General features: G+C 44.2%; 1 protein-coding gene across 2 annotated transcripts in view; it reads left to right on the forward strand.

The window, feature by feature from the left end:
- The window catches only part of LOC126248736 (glucose-6-phosphate 1-dehydrogenase), a 312,938-nt gene that overhangs the window by 50,631 nt on the left and 240,147 nt on the right, over window positions 1-22,160 (forward strand). The gene's annotated exons all lie outside the window — the stretch shown is intronic.

Consider the following 22,160-nt stretch of genomic DNA (forward strand, 5'->3'; position numbering starts at 1 on the left):
AAAGAGCGTCACAAATTAAGCGCGTCACTTACGCGTTTCTCCATCTGTGGCCCTTGTACAAGCAGGTATTCGGCTTCGATTTGACTGATAGAGACGTTGGATGCCCTCCTAAGGGATATCATGCCAAACTCTGCCGAAATGGCGCTAATATCGTCAAAATACGGAGGTGGTTGAAGAGCACTCACACGTTCGGAGCTGAGGAGAGATCTGACGACCTTGCTGGCCAAGGTAGGTTTTGGCAAGCAGAAGGAACTCTCGTCGTGTGCAGGCAGGCTTTGTCTTGCTGAAATGTAAGCCCAGGATGGCCATGAAGAGCAACAAAACAGAGTGTAGAATATCGTCGAGGCGCCGTTGTGCTATGAGGGCGCCGCAGATGACAACCAGCGGGTTCTGTTATGAAAAGAAATGGCACGCCAGACGATCACTCCTGGTTTTCGGGCCGTATTATGGGGCGGCGGGTGGAATTGCTGTTGTTAATTTAATGTAGCATGTAATGTAGAAATTATGCATTTCCCTGCCGATGCACCATATGTGGGGCGGCAGGTGGAATTTAGTGTTGTTATATTTAAGTGTCTTGTAATGTAGAAATTATGCATTTCCCCGCCGTTTAACCATACGTGGGGCTGCGGGTGGAATTATGTTGTTTAAAATGTTCCTATTATTTATGCTGTCTTTGGCCGTTCTCAAAACTGGCTCTCTAACTACAATATTGGCAACCAGAAAGTGATTAGCAAAACGTGAAGCCTGTAATTAGAATTCCTAGTGCCCACTTCATCTGAGAAATACAGTACACTTATAGCTACAACTTAGAGCTCTTCGGAATTAGGAGATTGTCTTGGATTCATAATCAAAAACGATCGTGAAAAAACGTTCGCTATATTCTGAAAGTCACAGATGAAAAAAAAAAAAATGAATCCACACAATCTGACTAACAGAGCAGTTCAGAGTCTAATGCGCTGATGCAACTATAACTGTCCAAATTAAATGTTTAAGTAAATTCTCGCCATAATTTGATGATTAGGTTCATCAAACGCCACGCTAAATAATGGTAGAATGTCTGTCCCGCGACGGCACGTGAAAATACGACATACGCAAACTGAAGATAGATAATTAAAGTCATCCCAGAATTAACACTTCACTCGAAAATGATTTCATGGTTACGCGTATCCCGAGTAACTTACTACAGCATCCGAGGCTGTTTATAGCAATGATACCGACGCGACGCGACTCCCGACACAGATGGTGTGCTATTCAGCGTCTGGAGAGAACTGGGGCATTGCTTCCTCGCGCAGCGTTCTTATATATAAAGCCGCGGTGTGGACGGCTAAGGGAACGCCTGATCAAATCGGCTCTCCCGACTAGCCGCTGGGCTAGTAATGCACCACTTAAAGTTACCGAATAAATCATTGCTTCCTTTGCTGATGGCCGATGAAGCTCTCAATTTAAATGTGCATTCAGCACACAGGTAAGTAATCATAATAAAATTCTGATGTGGCTAAGTCAATTATTTTGGGCGAGAGAATTAATTTAAATACACCACACGCAGTAGACGAGCTCTGAACTTGCCCTTTGGAGATACGCTATCGCTATAGTTTTATAGTCATTCAATTGAAACTTCTCACATCTTTATGATTATAGCGGATCTCCATTCTACTTAAATATAAACATCCTAGCCTTATTTATTAGCCTACTTAATCGATCTTGCTTCCTTAATTTTTAAGACAAAACCAGAAAATTATGAATATCAACAAAATTTTTAATTTGTGAGATCCAAAGTACTGTTTCTATTAAATTATTATGAAAAAGGAATCTAAATATAATTTTTTAAGTCTCTAGCTCTTTTCTGTTGCGCCAATGATTTTTACAGAAAAAACGTCGAAATTTCGAAAATGGTTAAAGTTATCGAACTGATATTCAACACATATTAATTTAGTATTACTCCTGACATGATAGAACCGTTTCAGGTTATTTACTTGATTTTAAAAGTATTGCGCAACATTTATGACATCAGAGCTAGTTACAGCGGACTGGCTGGCACACAGTGGAAAGACAGATGTGAATTTACTACGGCGTGAGTACGCTGCTTCTCTACAGTATGGCGGGCGACAGCCAGGTTGCTATCCTACTGCTGTTCGGGGCGTCTCTAGACACATCTTTGAACTGGAGTCTCACTGACTGCAGTCGAATTGTCTGTAGTGGTAATTCCCACTTCGAAATGAGCCCTGACGACCAGTGAAGACCGTCTGGAGGAGCCCGGGCAGCAGTGGGACACCAGCCTTACTGTTGCCTGCCAAACTGCTCGAGAAACAGGCCTGATTGTCTGGGGCGCCATTTTGTTTCAATGCAAGACCCCTCTGTCCTTTGACTGTCATCTGCAGCACCCTTACAGCACAGCAGAATGTCGATAATATTTTACACTTCGTTTTGTTAGCCTTCATGGCAAGCCATTCCAGGCTTACATTTCAGCAAGATAAAGCCCGCCCGCACACAGTGAGAGTTTCTACTGCTTGTCTTCGTGCTTGCCAAACCCTACGCTGGCCAGCAAGGTAGCCCGATCTCTTCCCAACTGAGAACGTCTGGAACACCACGGAAAAGGTCCTTCAACCAGATCGGGATTTTGACGATCTAATGCACCAGTTGGACAGACTTTGGCTTGATATCCCTCAGGAGGAGATCCAACAATTCTAACAGTCAATACTAAGCCGAATACTGCTTGAAAATTGGACCAGAGGTGAGTAGTAGGGTGAAGAGAGAACGAGCGCATTTTGTTCGTGTGAGTTGCATACATTCAGGGCAAGCATACATTCAGTGGCAAACCTACTGTAATGCTAATTGGTTTCCCCTGGGGGTTGATTTATGATTCCCTGGGGATAATCTGTCCTCCTGAGGGATCCCCAACCCTCCCACATTTGATATCACAGTAATTCAGTAATTAATTAAACTGTTCTATCCCCCACTTGTCCCCTCCCTATCAAGGACAAATTGGTGGGAAAATCGCACAGCCTTTTCAGAGCTGTTGGTGCAGAAGGTGCAAGTATTACCCTCTCCAGGAAATACATGTCCGAACTATGGAATTACACTGCTACAGATTCCAGGTGTTGTCTTGTTGGAAAATTTTCATGCATGTGCTCACCTTGACATTCAGGGATCACATGAGCTAGTGCACAATGCCACCACCAGAGAACAGCATAACACATATGGTGATTAAAAATAATTTAATATCTGTTAATGAGGGCTATGAGAATTAGCAGGATGAAAACAGAGTATATGTGTACAAAGGATGCCAAATATCTATATATTAACCTGCAAGGAGGACAACTGACGCTGGTCAGGAAATTTAAATACCTAGGCCCTTACATGCAAAGTGATGGAGGACTGGAGGCCGAAATACAGCACAGGATAAATAGTGGATGGATGAACTGGAGGAAATTGAGCATAGTACCATGTGATAAAGAAGGTTAGCTGCAGAATGAAAGGAAAGCTTTGCAAGTCTGTGGTGAGGCCTGTGATGCTGTGTAGTGCAAAAACTTGGCCAATTACAAAAGGCCAAGAGAAAGAGATGGAAGTGGCAGGAATGAGAATGTTAAGGTGGACGAGTGGGGTGACACCAAATGATAGACTAAGGAATGAATACGTCAGGAGAACAGTGAAATTGGTGCCCATAGGGAAGAAGATCCAAGAAAGTAGGCAAGATGGTATGGACATATGCAGAGAAGAGGGGAGTATTAAGTGGGGAGAAGAGTTGAAGACCTAGAAATCGAAGGATCAAGGAGAAGAGGAAGACCGAAACTGAGATGGAAAGACAAGGTAGCAGGAGACCTACGGGAAAAAGAATGGCTCAGAGAAGAAGCACTGGATAGGCATTTATGGAAGAGAAGGCTCCAGCAAAGCAATGTCAATCCCACATGACATGGGAAAAGGCTGAGATGATGATGATGGTGTTGATGATGAATGAGGGCTATGGTTTCCGGCCAGTATACAATTAAGCTCTTGCTTAATTAACTTATTAAAAACCAAGTGATCTTAATGTCTGTAGCATACAATGTTTACTTAGATCCTAAAAGCGTGATCTCATAATCACTGGAGAACAAAAGGACAACAGCACCCTCCAGTGTAACGCTGATTGGCCGCACATGCCTTGCTTTGCATGTGAGTGATTGATTCTTGTATCTTACCACTGCATTTTTTAGTGATAAGTTGTGCTAACTTCCTTATCCTATAAACATAAGGTGAAGAGCGTGTCGCTGTGAACTACACCAAATTGGAACTGTTTTTTGTTTTGTTTTTGTATATTGGTGGTATAGATCTTATGTGACTGGAAATACGCCCTTCAAAAATGTCTATAGACGAATAAGGTTTATCCAACATAGAATGGAATGACGTATAATTAAAACCACAGGAAAACGACAGTAATTTTCACAGAAAAAATTGAAGTACACTAAGAGTTCATCAAAAAATCGCAAAATTTGTTCTAGTCATGATCTCCAGCTCGCAAAAAATACAGTACGTAATGAAAAGTGTCCGGTTACCTGTTACTAGACATTAATATAGGGTATGTGCACCCTTCCCCTTTATGGCAGCTTGAACTCTGTGGGGGCACTTTCAGTTAGGTGTCTGAATGTCTGTGGAACAATGGTAGCCCATTCTTCCTCAAGAGCCGAAACAAAAAAAAGGCAGTGATGTTGGACGCTGTGTTCTGGATCGAAGTCGGCGTTCTAACTCATCCAAAAGGCGTGAAGTCAGCGTTCTAACTCATCCAAAAGGCGTTGCATTGGGTTGAGGTCGGAACTCGGCACAGGCCAGTGCATTTCAGGAATGTTATTGTCCACAAACCATTGCCTCGCAGATGCCGTTTTCTGACGAGGTGCATTTTCATGGTGATACAAACAATCATCACCTCAGACCTATTTCTCTGCTGTATGCAGTACTCAAAGCTATAAAATGTGTTCATTTCCCCCCTCATTTGGCGTCTTTTTATGCGTAGTAATGGGATCACACCCTAAGCAAGAAAAATACCCCCATGGCGTAACACAACCTCCTCCGTACTTCACTGCTGGCACTACACATAATGACAGGTAATGTTCGCCAGGCATTCACGAAACCCAAACCCTTGCGCTGGATTGCCACAAGGTAGAGCATGATTGACCACTCCAGATCACTCGTCTCCAGTCATCCGCGATCCAGCGGAGTCACTCCTTACCCCACCTTAGTCATCGCTTAGAATTGACTAGGGATATGTGTGGCTTATGAGGAGCTACTCGACAATTGTACCTCATTCCCTACGCACAAATATTGTGCTTGCTGGAATTATAGCAGCACTGTGGAACTCAAGAATGATTTCTTCCTCAGAGCTCATACGACTTTTTTACAACTGCCCTCCACAATGCTCGACACACTCTGTCCGTCAGTACATGAGGTCTGCCTAGTCTCGATTTAGCAGTGCTTGTTCCTTCGCGTTTCCACTTCACAATCATATCATCAACAGTCAACTTAGGAAGCTTTAGAGCCGGCCGGGTTGGCCGAGCGGTTCTAGGCGCTTCAGTCTGGCACCGCGCGACCGCTACCGTCACCGGTTCGAATCCTGCCTCGGGCATGGATGTATGTGATGTCCTTAGGTTAGTTAGGTTTAAGCTGTTCTAAGTTCTAGGGGACTGATGACCTCAGATGTTGTCCCATAGTGCTCAGAGCCATTTGAACCATTTTGAAGCTTTAGAAGGTCTTAAATGTCCCTGGTGTATTTGTTACTCAGGTGACATCCAGTGATTAGTCCACGTTCGAAGTCACTGAGGCCTCCTGACGGGACCATTCTGCTGTTACTGCTTGTCTAATGACAACACAATACTCCTCGCCTCTTTTTATGGCTGGCGGGTCCGCTGTGACATCTGGTGGTCGATTCCACATAACACAGAGACGCCAGGTGCTTTACATCAGATAGCGTGAGAGAAAACGTTTTCAGGCTAAAATAACTTCATTACTGGTTTAAAACGTTGTTTGTTTTTATTCCATCTCGAGCTACAGTTAAACTTTCTTTGCATCAGGCGAGTAAATCAGAAAAACGTTTCGTGTATTTTGGGGTAGTCCTTAACATTCTCTTTCGATCCTAAATCGCTGTTAACTAGTAGTGACTTATGAGGGACACTTGTAGGACGTTCCTGTGTGACGGTATTCAATCTGTTTCTAACTGAGGAGATGAAATCAGACAAGATGAGACGAAACGCTAAGTGCATAGAAGAATCATCAATACCCGACGCAACTAGTTGTAGGGAATTTTGGCGCTGGAATTCAGATCCAGGAATGTACTGAAGGAAAAGGTACGACTCCTTACTCTGAAACGTTATAGACAAATCAGTAACTGTTAAAAATTCCTGCAGTTTAGAATAATATTTTAGCCAGACCGATCACTGCTCCCATTCCCCAGTGCACCACTCTAGTCACTTACTGCGTACAGGGAGTCTTTTTAAGCCGAGATTAGCGACTCCAGTCCGACGAAGCAAACTATAGACATTACACACGTGGAACAACATGATGTTCAAAATACCCTTTATTCTCTGAAGCGCAGCAGTAAATGTTTCTTTCTTGGCGTACCAGGTACCAGTTTGCCAGGCGTGGATGGACGAAAAGCAACTTGACTCGGGGGGGGGGGGGGGGGGGGGGACTAAACAGCGAGATCATCGGTCCCGAGAAGCAACTGCCCACTTTAGTCCCTCAGCAATAAGAACCCGTAAAATGATATATGATTCCTTACAACCGTCTCTTCGAGTCAGTGTCGTGACGTTAAGCTTCCATTTTAGCCCATGACAGCTTCATGAACAATAATGATTTTGTAAGATTTCCTCGTACTGCACTGACGGAAAAGAAATCGCAACACCAAGAAGAATTTGTGCGACATAAACGAAAGTTGGTAGGCATGTTTGAATCTGAAAGATTTTGTCTACTCAAATGTCGAGCCAGTCGCATTAGATTTTAATAGCTTTTCTGATGTCATGACCACACTTTTTTTTATTTTCAAAATCACCTTACGCATTTCGACATTCCGCAGTTTTAAAAAGCAGTGTTGTATCAATCATATAAAACTGATCATTAGATACATTGTATCGAAGGAACGATTTTACGTGATTGGCATAGTACTGCCTCTGAAAACGATGGAATCTCGAAACCCGTAAGCTGATTTTGGAAATAATAAAAAAAGGTGTGGTCAAAGCACCAGAGAAGTTATTTAAATCTGATGAGACTGCTGCGACATTTGAGTATACATAATCTTTCAGATGTAGAAACACGCCTACCAACTTCCGTTATGTCCCACAACGTCTTCTTGTTGTAGCGATTTTTTCCCGTCAGTGTAGTTATTTCCGGACCTGACATTGGGAAACTAACGAATGACGAAACACTTGATGGAAACCATTGAAATATCAGTTTAGATATCCATTAAAGATATTGTCAACAAGCTCCTCGATAACTGTAACGGACTGTCAAATGAAAACGAGACATATGAAAAAAATAAGTAAGTTGTTTATTATTTCACAAGAAATCGCCGTAAGAGTTAATACATTTATCTCACTGTGAGACAGGACGGTTAATGCCTTCATGGAAAAATGTTTGCGCATTCCTACGGAACCACGATCGCAACCAGACGTGCACCACTTCGTCCTAAACAAACTGACAGCCACGAATATCTTTCTTCAGTGCTCCGCCCACATGTTCCCAAGGTTGTTTCGACTACACTGCAGACGTTTCGCTGGGAAGCCCTTACACAGCCTCCACATAGTCCCGATTCTTTCCATGCGATTTCCATAGTTTTGGAGTAGGCAGCCGTAAATATTTTTTCCATGAAGGCACTGACAGTCTTGGCTCACAGTGGGATAAATGTATTAACAGTTAGGGCGACTGCTTTTGAAATACACTACTGGCCATTAAAATTGCTACACCAAGAAGAAATGCAGATGATAAACGGGTATTCATTGGACAAATATATTATACTACAACTGACATGTGATTCCATTTTCACGCAATTTTGGTGCGTAGATCCCGAGAAATCAGTACCCAGAACAACCACCTCTGGCCGTAATAATGGCCTTGATACGCCTGGGCATTGAGTCAAACAGAGCTTGGATGGCGTGTACAGGTACAGCTGTCCATGCAGCTTCAACACGATACCACAGTTCATCAAGAATAGTGACTGGCGTATTGTGACGAGCCAGTTGCTCGGCCACCATTGACCAGACGTTTTCAGTTGGTGAGAGATCTGGAGAATGTGCTGGCCAGGGCAGGAGTCGAACATTTTCTGTATCCAGAAAGGCCCGTACAGAACCTGCAACATGCGAACGTGCATTATCCTGCTGAAATGTAAGGTTTCGCAGGGATCGAATGTAGGGTAGAGCCTTCTGTTGACCCATGGATCGAGACGTGGCTGAACGATCTGTTACAGCCGTGGATAAGATGCCTGTCATCTCGACTGCTAGTGATAGGAGGTCGTTGGGATCGAGCACGGCGTTCCGTATTACCCTCCTGAACCCACTGATTCCATATTCTGCTAACAGATGTAACGTCCACTGTTCAAAGTGCCGTAATGCGAACAAGAGGTGGCCGAGACGTGCAACCAATGGCACCCCATACCATCACGCCGGGCGATAAGCCAGTATGGTGATGACGAATACATGTTTCCAATGTGCGTTAACCGCGATGTCGCCAAACACGAATGCGACCATCATGATGCTGTAAACAGAACCTGGATTCATCAGAAAAAATGACGTTTTGCCATTCGTGCACTCAAGTTCGTCGTTGAGTAAACCATCGCAGGGGCTCCTGTCTGTGATGCAGCGTCAAGGGTAACCGGAGCCATGGTCTCCGAGATGATAGTCCATGTTGCTGCAAACGTCGTCGAACCGTTCGTGCAGATGGTTGTTGTCTTGCAAACGTCCCCATCTGTTGACCCATGGATCGAGACGTGGATGAACGATCTGTTACAGCCGTGGATAAGATGCCTGTCATCTCGACTGCTAGTGATAGGAGGTCGTTGGGATCGAGCACGGCGTTCCGTATTACCCTCCTGAACCCACTGATGCCATATTCTGCTAACAGTCATTGGATCTCGACCAACGCGAGCAGCAATGTCGCGATACGATAAACCGAATCACTATAGGCTACAATCCGACCTTTATCAAAGTCGGAAACGTGATGGTACGCATTTCTCCTCCTTACACGAGGGATCATAACAACGTTTCAGTAAGCAACGCCGGTCAGCTGCTGTTTGTGTATGAGAAATCGGTTGGAAACTTTCCTCATGTCAGCACGTTGTAGATGTCGCCACCGGCGCCAACCTTGTGTGAATGATCTGAAAAGCTAATCATTTGCATATCACAGCATCTTCTTCCTGTCGGTTAAATTTCGCGTCTGTAGCACGTCATCTTCATGGTGTAGCAACTTTAATGGCCAGTATTGTAATAAACAGTTTACTTACTTTTATCCATCCGTCTCGTTTTCATTGACTGTTTCTTATACAAAGGCCTTGATAACGAGAATAGAGTACGGAACATGCTCGATAAGTTCAGAGTACTGGATGCCTTAATGAGTTTGCAACTGCACTGTCTGGACTCCCCCGTCAGCCATTTTCCAGAAAATCTGGGTGCTGTGATTCAGGATCAGGAGAAATATTCCATCAAGGGATGCAAAAATGGAACGGTAATGTCAGGATCGACGGGATGTCAGCAGGATAGCTGACTATTGCAAGATGCTGCACAGGGAATGTCCTCTGGCAGCGTACATAAGAAAAAGTTCGAAAAAGTGTTTGTGGGGGAAAAGAAGACACGTTAGGGCTTATGCCTTTTTAGTAGTACTGTACTTCATTGCAATGTTAGGAATGCCTTTCGAAAAAGTTTTATTGAGTCTTTGTGTTTAGTATGAATTTTCTGAATCTTTATCGTTGCTTTGTGAAAAAGCCTTAAGTTACGTGATAGAGACGAAACCTTGGAATTTGCGATCTTAGCATATCAAAAAACATTAGGATCACCTAAAATGATTAAAAATTGTAAAGTACAAATTTGTAGAGCTGTGATCTTTAGTAAGGGGTGGGACTTCGATTGCATCATACTGCGTCGGTTCCCGTACAGCGAGCACCGCACCGCGTCAGTATGTAGCCCGTAGAAGGCTGCAGAACGCAGTTGGCTAGACTTGCCCACTGTTGAGCCCAGGTTCATTCAAGTTCACCAGGTTTCGCCCGGTTACACTCAAGACCCCTCGAGTTCTTAGCTTCATGCCAAGTTCTTGATAATCGGACGCGAATATGAAATATTACTAATGGCATGTTCCCAATTTGATCCTCAAGGCATTGTATTAAACCATTCGAAGATTTTTTGTAACAACTGCTACTAAGAAAAGCGCCACGATTCACAGTGGATTTGAGTCCACATTAAAGTGTAGGTCCTTCAATAACTGGCTGCGTAAGACAACTGAGAGGTAAGAGAAAGGCATAATACCTCCACGGAGACCATCCAAGCAGAACACTGTGGTATTCAAGCTAACCTTCGGATTGAGGCAGTGTTACTTACAAATGTTCAAATGTGTGTGAATACCTAAGGGCCCAAACTCCTGAGGTCATCGGTCCCTAGACTTACACACTACTTAAACTAACTTGAATTAACTTATGCCAAGAACAACACACACACCCATGCCCGAGGGAGGACTCGAACCTCCGGCGGCGGGAGGGGGCGCGCAATCCGTGGCATGGCGCCTCAAACCGCGCTGCCACTGTACGGGTCGTGCGGTAGCGTTCTCGCTTCCCACGCCCGGGTTCCCGGGTTCGATTCCCGGCGGGGTCAGGGATTTTCTCTGCCTCGTGATGGCTGGGTGTTGTGTGCTGTCCTTAGGTTAGTTAGGTTTAAGTAGTTCTAAGTTCTAGGGGACTTATGACCACAGCAGTTAAGTCCCATAGTGCTCAGAGCCATTTGAACCATTTTTGCCACTGTACGCAGATTTTACTTATACTTACTAACCTAGCATAATCTGTACAGTTTTAATGGTACCATTTTGAACGTCAGTATAGTTTTTAGATATCGAAAACGTAAACGGTTAAGTATGATTCGATAGCCTTGCACTTAAATTACGAGCCGACTTCAAAAAGTGAGTTACACATTATTATTCCAGGCCAAGAACCTTTTATTGAATGGTGCACTATACTACAAAGTGACACAGATATATGACACTATTTTTAAAGATGGTCACCATGCCTCTTTAAACAATGGTCGGAACGTTCTACAAATCATTCAGTTCCTCAACGATAGAAATCCGCTCCTTGAACTGGCAGTCATTTGAGAACCGCCGTGTGAACGTCCTCATCGTCGTAAAATCTGTGATTGCTGCGAATCTGTTCCTCGTTGCCTGGACATCGTCGACTGTGGTCGATATCGATGGCCTTCCTTCTCGATCAGCTTCACCCACGTCTGTGCAGCCTTGGTCAACTTATTGGCACCATTTCCCTACAGCTGGACGCAACATAGCATTTGGTGCATATTCTCGGTGAATTTGTGTGAAATTTAGATGTTCTGAGTACAAGAATCGTATTGTCCCGCGTACTTAAACTTTGGAGCACGTTTCCAGTTGCCACGCCATTTCCCTCCCACAATGTGATGCCTCTGTTATCCGTACCGCAGCAGAACTGTGAATGTAGGAAATTCGGAAAATGCACTCTCTCCTGGCAATGCGACACATTTCTTGCGAGAGGTTCTTACCGTGGGACGACTGTGTAATTTACTTTTTGACGTTCCTTCGTATATGAAGAAACACGCGGTAGTCAAAACTAGCCAAGGAAGTGTCTATAAGACTGACATGAAAGAAGTTACCATTTTTAATCAACAGAAGAACTGCTATTTACAAAGGTGCTTTAAACTACCACAGTTGAAATCCGCGAAATTTTACTGTCTTTGCTAATAATCCTCTTCTCACAGAAAATCTCATCCATTCGTGCTAAATTGGCATGTTAAGAGTGTTCTGTTGCTCCATCTTCCTGAAAATAGCCATATAGTAGTTAATCTTCTGTCGTTTAATCTACAGATGCATTAAATAGATCTGGGCATACAAACAGAACATTGCGAATCAACCAACAGTCTTAGCATTGTACGACGGCTATCCAAGATACTGACGATTTTCTAGTGGACAGTGACGCATGTTCTGTCAATTCTCATACCGGGACTGGCTGATCCGCCGTGAAAACACGTTTCGCGCTCGTTTTATTTTGGCCACCATGTGCATGAACTACACCGGTGTCCAAAATTAAAGCAACAAACCTCTATTTCCCCATCCTGTGTCTAGTTCACGATATAACCATAGAAACTGTTGACAGATGTCCGTACGATCGTGTACTGCACGGAAAAGGCATTCTGGTCAACGGACAACCACGCCAACGATGACGTCAGAGCACCTGTCAAACGGGATAGTGTTAGCGAGTAGTCCCGCATCCAGAATCGCTGTGTACATAGTCATATACGGTGTAGTGTGGCAGATAGAAGACGCCTATCAGGCTCTCTGCGGTGGAGGGCAATGGGAAGACGAAACAGGACAGTCGCAATCTGATGTGGCCCGGCTGCTTAATGTGAATCGTTCTGTTGTTTTTCGGACGTGGCGACTGTTTACAGAGATCGAAACTGTATATCGAAGACCAGGGCGGGGCCGACCACGTGTAACATCAGAAAGAGCGAACCGTAATTTGGCTGTAAGGGCACGACGGTACCGCCTTAGTACTGTACGGCAACTGGCATCTGACCTCGCAGCATCCACTGGACGTGTTGAAGCGAGGCAAAAGGCGCACAAAAGGCTTCGGCAGAGTGGCCTTTATTGTCGGAGACCTGCTGTATGTGTACATCTGACACGTCTTCACAGAAGGAAACGTCTAGAGTGGAGCTGTCAACTTACCACCTGGATGGGCGAACAGTGAGCCAATGTTCTTTTCACAGATGAGTCCCGATTTAGTGTGAACAGTAATTCTCGGCGGATTCGCATTTGGAGGGAACGTGGAACACGTTTACGGGACGCAACCATTGTGGAAAGGGACTGATATCGAGGATGATCCCTAATGGTGAGGTTCAAATGGTTCTGAGCACTATGGGACTTAACATCTGTGGTCATCAGTCCCCTAGAACATAGAACTACTTAAACCTAACTAACCTAAGAACATCACACACATCCATGCCCGAGGCAGGATTCGAACCTGCGACCGTAGCAGTCGCGCGGTTCCGGACAGAGCGCCTAGAACCGCTAGACCACCGCGGCCGGCCTAATGGTGAGGCCAGAGATTATATTGACCACTCGAACACCTCTTCATAAAATTGTACGATTAAATCGGCAAGGTTTAACTGCTGTCAGGTATCGTGGCGAGATCTTGGGACCTCATGTCCGGTTGCTGCGAGGCGCTGTGTGCCCATACTTCGTATTGCTGGACGGTAATGCTCGACCTCATGGAGCAAGCGTGGTTGATGCTTTCTTGGAAACGGAAGATATTGCACACATGACGTGGCCTGCTCCCTCTCCCGATATGAATCCCATAGAGCACGTCTGGAATACACTAGGGACACGGGTTGCATCACGTCAGAATCCACCAACTACTCTCCAAGACTTGCGCGCAGCGCTACAAGAAGAATGGACATTATTCCCTCAACATGAGATTGATGACATCATTCGCAGCATGCTCCATCGTTTATCAGGCCTGTATTGCTGCCAGACGTGGTCACACACCATACTGAAAGCATTAACCAGTTGTCGGAATGTGTGTGTAAATCCGTTAAGTTGGAAAAAACGAAGAACATTTTTGTATACCGTTATGCATGTTGCAGCTGTTTACGTTCTGTTTCTTTATACTGTTTCTACTTTAATATCATCTGATAATACTGTTTTGTGACAAAATAAACGCAACCTTGCAAAATTTCGGTTTGTTGCTTTAATTTTTGACACCAGTGTGTAAAAAGATTCATAGAAATATTAAAACTGGTCTTCACTATAGAAGAAAATCAATCAGGAACAGAGACAACCACATATCACTTTGCGAAAAGGAAGGCCTCCTAAAACAGTCGCATCACAAGTTTATACTCAAACGACACAAGTTCGACTCCCGGCGCCGGCCGGTGTGGCCGTGCGGTTCTAGGCGCTTCAGTCTGGAACCGCGTGACCGCTACCGTCGCAGGTTCGAATCCTGCCTCGGGCATGGATGGGTGTGACGTCCTTAGGTTAGTTAGGTTTAATTAGTTCTAAGTTCTAGGCGACTGATGACCTCAGAAGTTAAGTCGCATAGTGCTCAGAACCATTTGAACCATTTTTTTTTTTTTCGACTCCCGGCCCGGAAATCTAGGAGGTTTCAAAACAGCCCATACTCCGCTGTAAAATGGAAGATTCATTCTGGAAACAATACCATAGGCGGCTGGTAAGCCATCTCATCGCAGTATCCTTTCTTTCACAAGTACTGGTAACATAAGATATGCAGGAGAACTTCTGTTAGTACCTCTCTCCTACATTCCAAACTTCACATAAGTGAAGCTGTAAGGTCGGGTTGTGATTCGTACCTGCATGGCTCAGGCGCTAAGAGCTTTTCTCGCGAAAAGTAATGTTCTGGGTTCGAGTCCCAGCCTAGCCCACAGTTGTAATCTTCTACGAAACTTCAAAACAACGCACACTCCGCTGCAGAGTTAGAATCGTTCTAAGAATAAGTAAACAAGTAAGTAATAGCAATCTTTTATTATCTCACTAGAAAACGACACACGCGTACACACACATACACAATGAACCCTAAGTTAACCCATCATCTTGTCTTAGCTCCCCCAAGGAACATTAAAATCTAGAGAAGAGTCAGTACTAGACCTGAGCGTATTACGAGTTATCTACTGCTCAGACTGCCAACCGTCTTTGTCTTTTACAGTTTTCGGTATCTTTATATACAGTGTCCCTCCGAAGAGTTCTCAGGCGCGTTTTCTCCGGTGTTTCGGCATATATTTATAATTTCGTTTTTGTAACGTGTGGCTGGAGTCAGCCCAAAAAAAAAAAAAATGCTGCTCATCACGTCTTTCAAGCGATGCCTATTGTTGACGGAATGCGTCGGTTTGTTTCCCATTACAAATAAAATTATTTTCAAAGCGAAATTTTACATGCCCATTCGATAGACTGGTCTCAAATTAGTCAAGGGCGATATTCGTTTTATCGCTATGTATTAACAGCAACAGTAAAACCACGACAAATAACTAGCATTGACAGCACTGCCCTGGCCAGCACTGACTGCCAAGGCCAAGTAGCAGCGCTGCTTAGTCGCTGCTGGAGTACTCGTTATTCTTCGTTTTTTTTTTTTTTTAACGCACTAGTCTAATTTGGGACTGGTCTGTCGAGTGGGCACATAAAATTCCGCCTAGAAAACCATCTTATTTGTCATGGGAGGCAAACGGACGCGTTTCGTCGACAGTGGGCGCCAGCTGAAAGACGTGATGAGCAATATGTGTCTGGGCTGCACTTCTCCAAAAAAAGAAGTTCGGAAAAATCGTCACCTGATTTAGCTCTTGAGAATGGCGTGTCAATAGATACAGCTCAGAGAACTCTACGCAAACTCAGTCTGGAACTTTTCGAAGTGACAGTAGACCATCAGCTTACCGTTGTTCGACGTCAGTACTGAAACAGAATCCCAACGTAGACTGTTTTGCGAGTTTAATTACCCCAATAAATGTAGTCATGTTTCATTAAAAGATACGAGCATTTCAGGATCAGCCTCTGCATCAATGACAGACGGTAATAGCTAGTTTCAGTACTTAAGTTGAGCAACGGCATCTGCATTGGTCAATCGAGGTACTGCCGTTACTTTGCTAAGGATTCAATTTGGATTTGTGCTCCTGACATCCCAATCTGAAGTGATAAATGGCCCGAGGATTTTATCGAACATTGGCGAAACTTGTCTGTACAACCATTAATAAACCTGTATCTTCCGTAATATGAATTATGACATTAAACATGCTGTTACATGCAGGTATGGGAAAGACTTTTAGTACTATTGTAATTTTCAAAGTTGTTTGACAGCTATTTTAAACTGTAACACGGAACCCTGAGGGCCAATAATACGAAGCATTGGCCCGAATGTTGTGCTTCAAATTCTTGCTCCATCTAAAAACCATTAATGATGTTTCTCTGAAGTACAAATGTCTTTCTTTGCGTTTTATCATTTGTCAGCCATGTAAATCATTACGAGTCTAGGCGTCGTCCTCGAGGTACACATCGCAAAAACTAAATTACAAATTGCTGTAATTCCGGAGAAAACTTGCCTGACGACTCTTAGGAGAGACACCCTGCATAAATGCACTCATAATCAGTGTGAGACGAGAACATGTACTTCCAACATTCTCATTACTGTCTTTCCCCATATTTTACTAAAATTATAATGTGACCATACCGTCATAGCACAACGAAATTAAATGTGTGAGAGCAGGAGTCTATCATGCCATGTTTCTGAGAAGAGGGAGGCAGAAATATTGGAATACTCAAGCCACATGAAACTCAGAATAGTGCGCATTGCCATTTACAGAGCTTATAATGATTTGGATTTTGAAGAGTGGAACGCCGCTGAATCCGTCTCTTTTAGAACTACTGTACTAGTAGCAGAAATTTGAAAAAGCGAAGTTGATACCGACTAATATAGCTATGAAAACAAACTGCACGTTATTTAGTGACGACGTTTTTACCGTTCATTCGGGTGAAAACAGGTGTACGATATCTTAAACGGCTAATGAAATATCTGAGGTGAACAGATTACGTGAAGCACCCTGCATAAGGACGCCTCTGTGAAAGACATCGTTGCCATATTCCAGAAATGACATCTCCCTACAGGAAAGTAAATAGAAGAACAACGATTGAAGACTCAATTTTCACAGGAGTGCGGCCTCGTTTTCCTAGTTCATTCAGTCCGGTGTTATTATAATGGATTGTTGCACGATACGCCCTGCCGCCCCATGGTCATAGAGCCCAGTGCTCGTATGATAAAACGATAATCAAACAAAAACAGATGGCTGGCTGTTTGCGTTGCAGTAAACAGAGATGAGCGCTCTCCAGCCCGGCTCATGGGAAGAGCTTATGTTCCAAGTTAATACAACAAGTGTCAGGCAACTGTTAATACGCTTACTGACATTAACCAAGTGATATACAAATAAGTGGAAAATTCCCTTCAGTAAACAAGATTAATACAGAATAGTATAGCGAAATTGAAAGAAATAACTAAACTGTTTGAAGATGACAAATGTTTTGTGCGCTTTTCAGCAGAAAGTGCAGCCAATATTTCATGTTTTCTTCGTTTATATAGGCGTGGTGTCTGTGTAATTACTTGAAGTATTTTAAATACGTCTATGCAACTACTCAAATACAAATCTATTTTACCATAAGCGTTTCGCTTAATTGGTTTAAAACATAGTCATTGGTCGGGAATAAAAAAGTTATTTATAATTCTGGTTTGTCTGTAGTTCTAAAAACAGTTCGATTCGTAAGCTACTGAAGTATCATATTTGACTTACTGCATTTCCATACGTTTTCTGCTTGGATCCGGAAGTGTCGTCTGCATGCACGTCTGCCAGTTATTCCTGCCTTTGACAGTGGTCGTTTCAGCCTATTTTCACCTTCTTTTTCAGCGCGATAGTCATGGTTTACGTCAGTAAATGTGTGGTCCACCAAGAGAAAGTGAAAACAGGCCAGAGGCAAAATGGTAGATAAAAGTATGTTTGATTCCAGACCGCTGAAGATGTTTAAAAAGAATTAAAGGATATGCATGTGGTAAAACAAGTTATACTAAACGTTTATGATGAAGTAAATACGTATTTTTAGTAAACGCATATGCTGATTTAAAATACCGTATGTAACTTTCTCTTTTATTTACTGTTTCCTTGGAAACAATTGGATAAGCAAATAAGCAATAGACAGTGCTCGATGAGGTCGATGCGTTGCCGACAAGATGGTCAATTTCGACACGGTGTTGGCCTGTTTTCACGATGGTCAACAGTTATACTTCCATCTACTGTAATACGCGTAACACCATTTATCTTTAAACTTGACTTACATTGTTAAAAACAGGTATCATCACATGTACCCCCTCTTTTAATACAAAGATAATTCTAAGTCATTTACGGAATTTCATTCGATGTGACAACGAACACAAAATTTCCTTGTACCCATTTCATAACTTTGTGTTTATGGCGAGACATAATGAATTACCACTTACCATTTGTGTTGAGCGTGCTCTGTAGTGTAATAGTTATGCGCTATCTGCTGTCTTACATACACAAAGATAAAACACTTCGTTATTTTTGCGTACTTTATACATCTACACACATACTCCGCAAGCTGCCTTATGGTGCATGGCGGAGGGTCCCATGAACCAATACTAGTCATTTCTTTTACTGTTCCACTCACAAATAGAGCGAGAGAAAAATACTGTCTATATGGCTCCATTCGAGCCCTAATTTCTCTTATCTTCGTGGTTCTCACATGAACTTTACGTTGACGACAGCAGAATCGTTCTGCAGTCAACTTCAAATGCCGGGGCTCTAAATTTTGTCAATAGTGTTTCGGGAAAAGAACGTCGTCTTCCCTCCAGGGATGACGCCTAGACTCTTAATGATCAACAAGGTGCTCTTGGTTGACAAATGATAAAACGCAAAGGAAGACATTTGTACTTCAGGGAAACGTCATTAATGGTTTTTGGATGGAGCAAGAATTTGGAGCACAGCATTCTGATGTAAAGGGGAAGCGTCCAGGCGACTTGGAGTGAACCAAGGCGACGTTGTTCGGACATGGAGGACGTACAGAGAGACAGGAACTGTCGCTCAGGCCGCCGCAGGACTACTACTGCAGTGGATGACCGCTACATACGGATTATGGCTAGAAGGAACCATGACAGCAACGCCAACATGTTGAATAATATTTTCGTGCAGCAAAAGGACGTCGTATTACGACTCAAACTGTGCGCAATAGGCTGCATGATGCGCAACTTCACTCCCGACGTCCATGGCGAGGTCCATCTTTGCAACCACGGCACCATGCAGCGCGGTACAGATGGGCCCAACAACATACCGAATGGACCGCTCAAGACTAGCATCACGTTCTCTTCACCGATGAGTGTCGCGTATGCCTTCAACCAGACAATCGTCGGAGACTGTTTGGAGGCAACCCGGTCAGGCTGAACGCCTTAGACACACCGTCCAGCGAGTGCAGCAAGGTGGAGGTTCCCTGCTGTTTTGGGGTGGCTTTAAGTGCGGCCGATGTACGCCGCTGGTGGTCGTGGAAGGCGCCGTAACGGCTGTACGATACGTGAATGTCCTCCTCCGACCGATAGTGCAACCATATCGGCAGCATATTGGCGAGACATTCGTCTTCATGGACGACAATTCGGCCTCCATCGTGCACATCTTGTGAATGACTTCCTTCAGGATAACGACACAGCTCGACTGGAGTGGCCAGCATGTTCTCCAGACATGAACCTATCGAACATGCCTGGGATAGATTGAAAAGGGCTGTTTATGGACGACGTGATCCACAAACCACTCTGAGATATCTACGCCGAATCGCTGTTGAGGAGTGGGACAATCTGGACCAACAGCGTCTTGATAAAATTGTTTATGGTATGCCACGACGAATATAGGCAAGCATCAATGCAAGAGGACGTGCTACTGGGTATTAGAGGTACCGGTGTGTACAGCAATCTGGACCACTTCCTCTGAAGGTCTCGCTGTATGGTGGTATAACATGCAATGTGTGGTTTTCATAGGCAACAAAATGGGCTAAACTGATGTTTATGTTGATCTCTATTCCAATTTTCTGTTCAGGTTCCGGAACTCTCGGAACGGAGGTGATGCAAAACTTTTTTTGATGTGTCTGTTATTCAAAGGCAATAATTACACTGAATTCATCGCGATTTTGGGTGGTCTCCTGGACATTACAGAAGGCGGTAATGATCCTTAATAGTGTGTGTGGTTACCACAGACGGCAATGGATGTTCTGTAACGTTCTCCCATACTGACCACAAATTTGGAAAGGAGTTCTTGTGGTAGGGCGTTCCATTCCTCCTCCAGTGCGTATGAAAACAGCTGGATGGTCTTTGGCGCACTTGGACGGGCTGCAATATGTCTCTCCCCAACGCATCCCTCACGTCCTCGATGGGGTTTAAGTCGAGGGAAGGGGCAGGTCAGTCCATTCACAGATTATCCTCTCATTCCAGGAGCTCCTCCACCTACACTGTTCGATGCGGTCGCGCACTGCCATCCATAAAAATGAAGTCAGAGCCGAAAGCACATGGGAATGGAGTACTGTGTCATGATAACGTTAACCGTTGACTGTATTGTGTTCAAGGATGTGAAGGTCAGCACGTCCATACAACATTACTCATTCCCACATCAAAACACCTTGACCACCAAAACGATTATGTCCGACAATGTTCCTGGGTTCATTACGTGTTCCCACCTCTCGCCATACCAGAGTACTCGAGAAATGGCGAACATGATCGAGGTGTTATGGTGTGGGGACGCATAATGTTGCATGGGCGTGTTGACCAAATATTTTAACGCGGTACTCTCACCAGTCAACGTTATTTTGGCACTGTAATCCTTCCCCATGTGCGTCTTTCACAGCCTTGACAGCATTTTTATGGAGGACGATGAGCGACCGTACTGAACGGCGCAGGTGCAGGACCTCTTGGAACGAGAGGAAATTCAGCGAATGGACTGACCTGCCCGTTCTCCCAAGTTAAATCAATCAAACACGTGTGTGATGCGTTGGGGGGGGGGGGGGGGGAGGGCGTATAGCAGCACGTCTACATGCCCCAACGACCATTCTGCATTTGACAACCGCGCTGGTGGAGGAATGAAACGCCCTGCCACAAAAACTCCGTACCAACCTTGCTGCCATCATCGGAGCTCGTTGCAGAGCATGCATTGCCGCCCTGGTGATCACACACCCTATTAAGAACCATATTCCGCCGTTTGTAATGTCCAAGGGAGCATTATGAATCACAGTAACTTCATTAATTAAGTGTTCGTTTTTCCTGCGCGCTGTTCGAGAGTGGAACGATAGAGAAATAGCTTGAAGGTGGTTCAATGAACCCTCTGCCAGAACTTAATAGTGAACTGCAAAGTAATCATGTAGATGTATATATACATGTAGTTGCCTTTGAGTAAAAGTGTCATTTCTGTTCGTCTCAATGCGTTTATCTTTCAGTAGCCTTCTGTACTGTACAGTACTATACTGTAGCAGTTCTTTCCATGCATGGTCCAAGTTTCATTGAGCTCTGTCGGTTGGGAGTCACATATCATGTGAAAGTTAATTTCGTCCTTGAGTTTTCCACACCAGAGTATTATTATCGTTGTGGCTCGCCGGTTGTTTCGTGATAGCTGTTTATGTTTGTTGCTTGGTGCGGCTCGGTGTTTACTTCCTTGATAGCGGGTAGCCGCGAAGACGGAAGCCTGTAGCCGTCATCTCTACTGAAATTGTACTCATTCTTCTAAATTTCAACTGCTTCACGGATTTTGTTTCTACAAATATAACTATATCTTGCTAACATGAGTATGTTCTTAAAATCGGTAACTTGATCACATCCTTCTTGGCGCTCCGCTACAGATGATTCTACCTTTTCTTTTACACGTGTGTGGCGTTCGTCCTCTTTAACGTGTTCCTTTACTGCCCTTTCAGTTTCGGCGATCTGTTCTTTGCCTCAGTCACACATCACTTCATATAGTCCTGCAGTATGAAGCTGGCCTCAGGTTCTTCCGTTGCAGGTCGGAAGAAGTCTATTTTATGTTGACTGAAAAACATAGTTCTTAAAGGTTCAAATGGTTCAAATGGCTCTGAGCACTATGGGACTCAACTGCTGAGGTCATAAGTCCCCTAGAACTTATAACTACTTAAACCTAACCAACCTAAGGACAACACACACATCCATGCCCGAGGCAGGATTCGAACCTGCGACCGCAGCGGTTCCAGACTGTAGCGCCAGAACCGCTCGGCCACAAGCGGCCGGCTAGTTCTTAAAGGCTTAAAACACGCCCCTCCTATCCGCATCCTCAGCTGAGGGTGACACGGCGGTCGGATGGTCCCGATGGGCCACTTGTGGCCTGATGACGGAGTGCTTTTAAAGGCTTAAACCATTCTTCCGTAGGATTTTCCGTACACGG

This window comes from Schistocerca nitens, chromosome 3, assembly GCF_023898315.1.
Source record: "Schistocerca nitens isolate TAMUIC-IGC-003100 chromosome 3, iqSchNite1.1, whole genome shotgun sequence".
Taxonomy (NCBI): domain Eukaryota; kingdom Metazoa; phylum Arthropoda; class Insecta; order Orthoptera; family Acrididae; genus Schistocerca; species Schistocerca nitens.